This window comes from Ornithorhynchus anatinus, chromosome 13 (assembly GCF_004115215.2).
Source record: "Ornithorhynchus anatinus isolate Pmale09 chromosome 13, mOrnAna1.pri.v4, whole genome shotgun sequence".
Taxonomy (NCBI): domain Eukaryota; kingdom Metazoa; phylum Chordata; class Mammalia; order Monotremata; family Ornithorhynchidae; genus Ornithorhynchus; species Ornithorhynchus anatinus.
In genome coordinates, this window is record NC_041740.1 from 4,341,622 (window position 1) to 4,350,770 (window position 9,149).

At 47.4% G+C, this 9,149-nt stretch overlaps 1 non-coding gene across 1 annotated transcript; it reads right to left on the minus strand.

Annotated features, from left to right (window-relative positions):
• Positions 1-7,346: 7,346 nt before the first annotated feature.
• On the minus strand, positions 7,347-7,483 carry LOC114816349. Its single transcript, XR_003764112.1, has one exon. It is a non-coding gene; the product is annotated as a small nucleolar RNA SNORA7 (small nucleolar RNA).
• Positions 7,484-9,149: the final 1,666 nt, after the last annotated feature.

Consider the following 9,149-nt stretch of genomic DNA (forward strand, 5'->3'; position numbering starts at 1 on the left):
GAAGAACAACAGAAGCGTGTTAATGACATGCCCCCTCCCCAGATCCCCTCCTTTTAGTGGGGCGTACACTGCACTGCTTCTACCTGGTTGGCCAAAGAGGGTGCCGGGGTGGCCGGCCTCCTTGGTGCCAGAGCTGGTCTTTGAGAGCCAGGACAAAAAGGGCAGGTAGCCCCACTTTTAGAAATGTCACTCCCTGCCTTTACGTTTTCTTGTAGCTCCAAAGTCATCTGACGATCCGTCCTGCGCTGCACAGCTTTAAAGATTAAATTACCTGTCTAAGTTCCATAATTTAGTGATCCAGACTGTGTGTTTTGCTTTCAAGGTTTTCTTTCAGGAATAATTTATTTTGAGAGGAATGTGGTTCCCCGTTTTCCTCCCTTTCTCCTCCAGCCCTGAACAAAAAGAGCCACTAAGTGACTGGACCTGGGGCTCTCTGTGCAAATTAATGAAATCTACAATGAATATTCTCTTGGCTGCAGCTTCTACATGTCACTCTTATGCTTCCAGGGACCAAGTAGCCTCTCAACAAAATCAATTCTGTAGCTCCTTCAGAGGGTCTTTAAAGGCTCTGGGACTCTAAAGGCCTTGTAAACAAGTACCAGCCCACAAAGTTCACCAGCCTAAACTTTGCTTCATAGCAGCTTCCCCTTCCCTGCTAGGAAGTTCTTGGATGGCCAGATGAATGAACTCCTCTCTGGGCATCAATTGATGCCAGGCAAGAGGCGAGTGAAGGACCGAGTGGTGGGCAAGAGGAAACTGCACTGCCGGGCCGGGGGGGAATCCAAGTGGCAGTGACTCCACTGCCTAAAGTGCTGCCAATCCCGAATCACAAAATTCTCTTCACTAGTTTCTCTACGAGGGGCCATCTATGTAGGAAAATCATCCCCAAACTGTTCTAATTTGCCAGCATGTGGTCCCAGGGAAGGGGTTACTCTGTGCCCCCCTGCAGGTTTTGTGGATAAACTCCAGGAAATGGGACTGCAGAATCCCAACCATGAGCCCCAGCTCTGGTCACCAATTCAAGTGAGTGGTAACTTGTTCAGTGGTGTCGCTGCGGTGACGCTGATAAGAGTGGGATTTCGCTGGTTAGAAAATGGCAGGACCAGTGGTTCTGGGAAAAGGATGGGGCAGGAGAGAGGAGCCTTCGTCAGAGTCTTCTTCCCCAGGACGGAGTCCTTCCCTTTTGGACCCTCCTGGGTAAGAGGGTGATGGTCAACCTCCATGTTGCCATTGCCTTGACCCCACTCCCGAGAAGAGCACCCTGGAAGTCACCACTGCTCTTTCTTTCCCTGATCTTCAGCCACACAGTGAATTCGGCAAATGTTTTCCAGTTCTAGGCTTGGTGGTGCAGGGCTGAACCCCAGCAGGGACTCTAGGGGCCAGTGGGACTAGAATTGCAGCTCTCCTTTGGGCTTTGAGCTGACATCACTTCCTGGGTGGCAGAACATCCCTCCCACAGGCTCTTGGGTCTCTTGGAAGAAGCTGTACCTGCCCCTGGCCATTGTCCAACCTTATTTCTCCAGCCTCCCTTTCTCTTTTAACTTATTTATGGTGACACTTGATGGTATCTAACTGCTCTAGACACGATTAAATAAGTAAAGGAGAGAGAAGGAGAGCATATCCAGCACTCTGGGGTCCTTCAGGGTGGAGAATTGAATGCATAAAAAATAATGAGCCCTCTTATTGCATAACTGTAGTCCCACAGGGAAGAGGAAGGGGTGGAAGCTAGCAAATGGTCAACAGGGAGCAGTTAGGGGACCTCAAGAGGGCTGCTTAATAATAATTGTGGTATTTGTTAAGCACTTACTATGTGCCAGGCACTGTACTAAGCACTAAATACAAAATAATCGGGTTGAACACAGTCCTTGGCCCACACAGGGCTCCCGGTCTTAATCCCCATTTTGCAGATGAGGAAACTAAGACCCAGAGAAGTGAAGTGACTCTCCCATGGTCAGACAGCAGAGTCGGGATCACAGAGCACAAGAGGCAGAATTGGGATTTGAACCCAGGTCCTCTGATTCCCAGGCCTGTGCTCTTTCCACTAGGCCACGTTCACTCTCCGCTGCTGGGTCCACCCCTGCTTATCTCGAGCCAAGGTACCTTCACCTTCACCTGTTGAGTTCAATCCCAGTTCCTTTCTAACCAAACTGCTCAGCTCACTGCTGGGGAACTCAGTCTCCACCCCAACCGCTGTCACATGTCACTCTACTCCCCACCACTCTCCTGTGGCCAAACTCTGCCCTCTGGATTTAGGGCCAACATCTGACCGGGGCTTTCAGAGCTCTCCATCGCCTCCCCTTTCGGCTCCAGGCTCCTGCTGCCTCTCTATCCACTCCTGGGTTCCATCTTGCTACTACCGTAGCTCATCCCTCCGTCGTACCTCTGTGCATGAACTGAACCAAACCTTGGAATCGTCTCCGCAGAAATAAGGCAAGTCACACAGGTAGCTGGAGGTAGCTTGAGGTAGCTGGAATAGGTAACTTAGTAATATGATAATAATAATAGTACAGTTTCCTGGAAAGACCCTGGGTCTGGAAATCAAAAGACCCAGGTCCTGGACCCAGCTTGGCTTCTAGCCTCCTGTGTGACTTTTGGTAAGTCACTTAACCTCTCTGGGCCTTAGATCCTTCATCTGTAAAATGGGAATGTGCTACCTCCTCTTCTACTTACTTTAACTCTGAGCCTCTTGTGCAACAGGGACTTTCTAACTTATCTCATATCTACCCGAGCCCTTAGTAATAATAATAATGATGTTGGTATTTGTTAAGCACTTACTATGTGCCGAGCACCGTTCTAAGCGCTGGGGTAGATACGGGGTAATCAGATTGTCCCACCCGAGGCTCAGTCTTCATCCCCATTTTACAGATGAGGGAACTGAGGCCCAGAGAAGTGAAGTGACTTGCCCACAGTCACGCAGCTGACAAGTGGCAGAGCCGGGGTTCGAACCCATGACCTCTGACTCCCAAGCCCATGCTCTTTCCACTGAGCCAAGCTGCTTCCCCAGGCACAGTCCTTGGCATAGAGTAAGCACTTAACAAATATCATTATTATTATTATTATATCTACCCTGGGATTTAGCACCTAGCGAGCGCTTGATAAATATAATTAATAAGCACCATAATTAGGAAAAAAACCCCAAAGATCTTGGCACATAGCGCGGCCTCAGTGGAGAGTGCTGAAGCAGCACAACTGTTTGGAACTTCCTCCTCTGGTATACATAGCAGCGGGGCCCTATATTTCCACGGCGGTGTTATCTTTGACAAGATTGAGTGCATTCTCGACATGCAGGATCTCCCAGTGAAGATTTCATTGTCTCATTCCCGTGTAAGAAGTGATAAGTGAACTTGGTATTTCTCTGTCCAACCTTTATCGATAAAAATTGTTCTGGTTGGGTTATTCCTGTTGATTCTTAATGAAGTGGCATTTTATGAGCTGCCGTTCAGTTCCAAAATTCCGAAAGAGAGTGGATATATGGCCTGTTAAAATGGATACATTAAATGTCGAGATGTATATTAATGGCCCCGTGCATACGGAGCGTGATGAAATAAATACACAGTTATCGGGGATTGAATATTCCTCATCCAGTAAAGGATATATCACCCATTAAAAAATAATTACTCACTGGAAATGGAAATAGATCACCTGCTAAACCAGATTCAGCACCTTGACTCAGATCCATCATCCCCTGAACCAGATATAGGGCCTATTGAATCTGACTTATCACCTCCTCAAGGAGACGCATCGCAGTTGATTTAAATACGAGGACTAACGGTCTAAATCAGTTGCCACCACCCCAGACCAAAATGTATCGCCCCCTGTGAAGAACGCCACTGGGACAGAATCCATCATGGAAAAGTGAAATGTTCCGAGCAGACAGAAAGCCAGTTTGACCAGCATAACTCCTCAGAAGGGTGTGGAACTTCAGGTCCCATGGGAATCGGATCCGGGCCTGCGGCTGTCTGGATTATGGAAGTCGAAGGTGGCCGTAAGGGTGGCCCTTCTACTGAAGAGCCAACAGCGGGATGACACAGGACGAAGGGGGAGAATAGGGCTTGACCTTATGGGAGCTGTGAGGACAGTTGTGGGAAATGGAGGTGGACCGAGTCTGGAAAATCATTCAGTCAGCCAACTGCATTTATGAAGCATTTATTGCGTGCAGAGCATTGCATTACATGCTCAGGAGGGTATAATGCCACATCAGAACTGACACATTCCCTGCTCCCAGTGAGCTTACAGTCTACAGGAGGAGACAATACAAAAAGATAATAATAACGTTGGTATTTGTTAAGCACTTACTATGTGCAGAGAACTCTTCTAAGCGCTAGGGTAGATAGGGTAATCAGATTGTCCCACGTGAGGTTCACAGTTAATCCCCACTTTACAGATGAGGTAAATGAGGCCCAGAGATGTTAAGTGACTTGCCCACAGTCACACAGCTGACAAGTGATTAGACTGCAAACGGCAGGGACTGTATCTGTTGCCGACTTGTTCATTCCAAGCGCTTAGTACAGTGCTCTGCACATAGTAAGCGCTCAATAAATACTATCGAATGAACAAGTGGCAGAGCCGGGAGTCGAACCCGTGACCTCTAACTCCGAAGCCCAGGCTCTTTCCACTGAGCCACAGAGTGACAGATATGCTGGGAGGAGAGATGGATAAGAGAAAGAAGAGGAAAGGAGGGCTTAGGGAAAGTCTCTTGGAGGAGATGTGTCCTCAGTAAGGCTTTGAAGTGGGGGAGAGTAGTGGTCTGTCGGATAAGAAGAGGGAAGTGTTCCAGGCCAGAGGCAGGTTGTGGGTGAGAGTGTGCAGAGCATTGTGCCGAGTGCCTGGGAGAGTACTATATAAAAGAGTTGGTAATAATAATGTTGGTATTGGTTAAGCGCTTACTATGTGCAGAGCACTGTTCTAGGTGCTGGGGGAGATACAGGGTAATGAGGTTGTCCCATGTGAGACTCACAGTTAATCCCCATTTTACAGATGAGGGAACTGAGGCACAGAGAAGCAAAGCGACTTGTCCACAGTCACACAGCTGACAAGTGGCAGAGCTGGGATTCGAACTCATGACCTCTGACTCCCAAGCCCGGGCTTTTCCCACTGAGCCACGCTGCATTCCCTGACCACAGTGGGCTTAAAGTCTAGAGGGAAAATTAAGAATGGACAGGGAGGAGAGATTTTCTTCTCCCCATTTCATATTCTCATATTCTCCCCCAACACCTTTAGCACTTAGACACTCCAGCCACCTGTAGCATTTTGTATACCGTTCTACTACTTAAGCACTTATCTACCTACTTTTCTTTTCTTTTTTCCTACCGGTAATTCTCTGTCTCTTTTCCCTGTCAGGTTGTAAACTTAATCAATGGCATTTACCGACCGCTTACTGTGTGCAGAGCACTATACTAAATGCTTGGGAGAATATAATGAAGGACGATTGGTAGGCACATTCTCTGCCCAGAGGAAGCTTACGGACTAGAGGATAGACAAAGTGCCTTGAACTTCTGCCGTACTCTCTCCAGCTCTTAGGACAGTGTGTTGTCTGCAGTAAGTGCTCTTTCAATACCATTTTTCTTGGGCTGCTGACCTCTTTCCTCTCTCCCAAGTCTGTGGGATTTAGAAAGGTTCTTGGTGTCACTCGGCTTTTGCTGGCCATGTAGGTAGTGACTGTGTGGCATCTTCTTTGGTTTTTCTCCCAAGGGCTTAATATAAACCTTCTTGCAAGAGCTTAACCCTTATCTTGTTGTCTTATGCCGTCGAGTCGTGTCCGACCCATAGTGACGCCATGGGCACGGCTCTCCCAGAACACCTCTCCTCCATCTGCGATCGTTCTGGTAGTGGGTCCGTAGAGTTTTCTTGGTAAAAATACCGAAGCGATTTGCCATTGCCTCCTTCCGTTCAGTAATCCCGAGTCTACGCCCTTGACTCCCTCCGATGCCGCTGCTGGCCAGCACAGGTGAGCTTTGACTTGTAGCAGATTGCCTTCCATTCCCTAGCCACTGCCCAAGATTGGAATGGAATATTGAAGTAATGCGGCCTAGAGGAAAGAGCATGGACCTGGGAGTCAGGAGACTCGGGTTCTTCTTCCATTCTGTCCCTTGCCAGCTGTGTGACCTCGGGCAAGTCACTTAACTGCCCTGGTCCTAAATTTCCTTATCTTTAAAAATGGGGTTAAGATAGCGAATCCAGGCTCTGCCACTTGTCAGCTGTGTGACTGTGGGCAAGTCACTTCACTTCTCTGGGCCTCAGTTTCCTCATCTGTCAAATGGAGATGAAGACTGTGAGCCTCACATGGGACAGCCTGATTACCCTGTGTCTATCCCAGCGCTTAGAACAGTGCTCTGCACATAGTAAGCGTTTAACAAATAACAACATTATTATTATTATTATCATCTGTTCTCCCTCCCCCTTAGACCCTGAACGCCATGTGGAACAGGGACTGTGCCTGACATGCATAGATTGTATCTACCCTAGTGCTTGGCACACTGTAAGAGTTTAAAACATACCATAAGTATTATTGTTAATATTGTTGATGATAATGATAATAATGAGAGTTCTATTCTGGTCTAGTTCTTTGGCCCAGCAGGATGTGGAGATTGATTAAAAAAATGGATGAGTAAACACAGCCACCTGTGAGAAGTCCATGCTTCAGATCTCAGGCTGTGCTGAGTGCGAGTTTTCTTTAGTTCCCTTTGGGTCAGTGAACTCACATTCCACCAGACACAGACCTGATTGGTTTTTCTCCGGGAACGTCACATTCATCATGCTTTGTTACTGCAAAGACGATAAGGAGAAAAGATTTTAGAGGGCCAGAAAGCTACCATTTTGGATCTTTTGAACCTCCGGTGGAACCGCTCAGGTTTTGTCAGACACTTGGGGTGAACAGGTCTGGGGACTCCTGCTCAGGCAGCAGTTCGCACCGTCGCTTCTATGGCCCCTGTAGAGTGGGCCCCTGTGCCCTACCTGTGCACGGGAGGCCGGTACTGAACAGTCAGAATAATAGTATTTATTAGGCACTTACTGTGGGCAGAGCACTGCATGAAGAGCTGGGAGAAAAATATGCAAGTGGGACTAAGACACGGCTCCTCTCCAAGACTTTGTACTTGCCCTGTGGAAGTCAATCTTGTCTTGTCTTATGTGGTCGAGTTGTTTCTGACCCATAGCGACACCCCGGACACATCTGTCCCGAAACGCCTTGCTCTTATTCTGCAATCGTCCTGGTAGTGTATCCATAGAGTTTTCTTGGTAAAAATACAGAAGTGGTTTACCATCGCCTCCTTCTGCGCAATAAATTTGAGTCTCTGCCCACGACTCTCTCCCATGCCGCTGCTGCGGCCCAGCGTGGGTGAGTTTTGACTTGTAGCAGGTTGCCTTCCACTCCCAAGCCACTGGCCAAGCTAGGAATGGAGTGGTATGTCTCTGCTTGACTTTCCCTCCTGTAGCCAAGACTGGTAGAGTACTGGAAACTCTCCAGGTGCCACCCTGAGAGGGGACAGTCAATCTTAGCTTCGCAAAAGTCTGGCTCTTCCCAGGTTGTACTCTCCAACGCGCTTAGTACAGTGCTCTGCACACAGTAAGTGCTCAGTAAATACAATTGATTGATTCTTTTCTCTATTCTCCTTGTTCTCTTCTGATTGACTATATGAGCTGTAAATACTCAGGAGCATTTCTCCAACCTCTCCACCCTGTTGGATAGCTCCAAAAAGTTTCAGCAGCTTCAGGGACGCTCTCTGATTTCTTCCTCGAGTCCTCAGACCCACTGCCCTGTCCCGTTCTGATTTTGGTGGTGGAGTTTCTTGCCTTTCCCCGGGTCACTGCCTCTTGGCGATTTTGCAAGTCTCCTGCTCTTTGACACTTTTCTGCCGTTTGTTAGATTGTTCTATTTCTTCAAGGTAGAGAGCCATTCCAGGAAGGTATATATATTTTTTTCCAATTGATTTCTTGTCAGGTGTAACAAGATCAATCAAATCATATGGCTAATAAAATTGATTAAGCACCCATAACGTCCGATGTCATAGCATCTGGCATGCTGCAGATGGATGACAAGAAAACACAGCCACTGCTCAAACCCTAACCTTCCCGATCGCATTAGAAACTCGTTCACACTTCCTAACAATCCAACATTTCATTTCCCCCAATGAGATTAATGCCAGAGAGGGCATAAGCACACAATTCATCTTGGTCTCAACTCCCCTTTATCTCTTCATACGCAGCCATTCTAACCACAAGAACAGTTGGAAGAACCCAAGCCAAAACAAGCAGCGACCGTCTGTGAGAGCTAAGAGAGGAGCTGGGTTGTCCAGGGGAAAGTATGGTCAGAGGAAAGTGTAGTGCTTTTGGTTCCATATTTAGTTTCAATCAGTCAGTGGTATTGATTGAGTGCTTACAGTGTGCAGAGCACAGTATTAAGTGCTTGGGACAGTATAGTACAACAGAGTTGGCAGAAAGTTCCTGTCTAGAGGGGGGAAGACTGTAGTTTAACTTCGGCTGTTTGGCCCTACTTAGGTGAAGCTTCAGTTAGTTTCCGTCCATCAGTGGTATTTATTGAGTGCCTACCGAGGACTGTTAGGCCTCTTATTAAGCGCTTGGGAGAGTAGGACAAAAACAAGGGAGCTTACAATCTAATGAGAGAGAGAACCAGAGAAAGTATTCCAATCCTTCAATGGTATTTATTGAGCACCTATTATGTGCAGAACACTGTACTAAGCACCTGACCACTGTACTAAGTGTCTAAGTAATGACCAATAGTGAGAGCAGGAAGAAGAACGAGAACATACAGGAACGCAATATTCAGAAATATAATATTCAGAATATATAAACCCATCCACACATGGGCTAAACATAGGTCAGAGACTGAGAATTCTCTGAAATGCCGGTTTGAGAAAATTGGGCAGCCCTGCTCCAGTGAGCAGTGCTGTCCATCTCTGAGGTAATGACTTGAAAATATGCAACATCTTACCCTCAGCCCCCAGGGCTACATGATCTCTGGTCTGTGGGATGGGACAGTCATCTTTTTTTTTCCAAAATGCCTGACAGTTGTGTACCCAGAGAAATCGTATAGATGAACATGAAGGTTCTGAGATGAAAAAGCAGTGAGAAGCATCAGATGGTGCCTGCAAGACTAAAATGGAGTTTGACATTACGCCACCAAAGCCCCA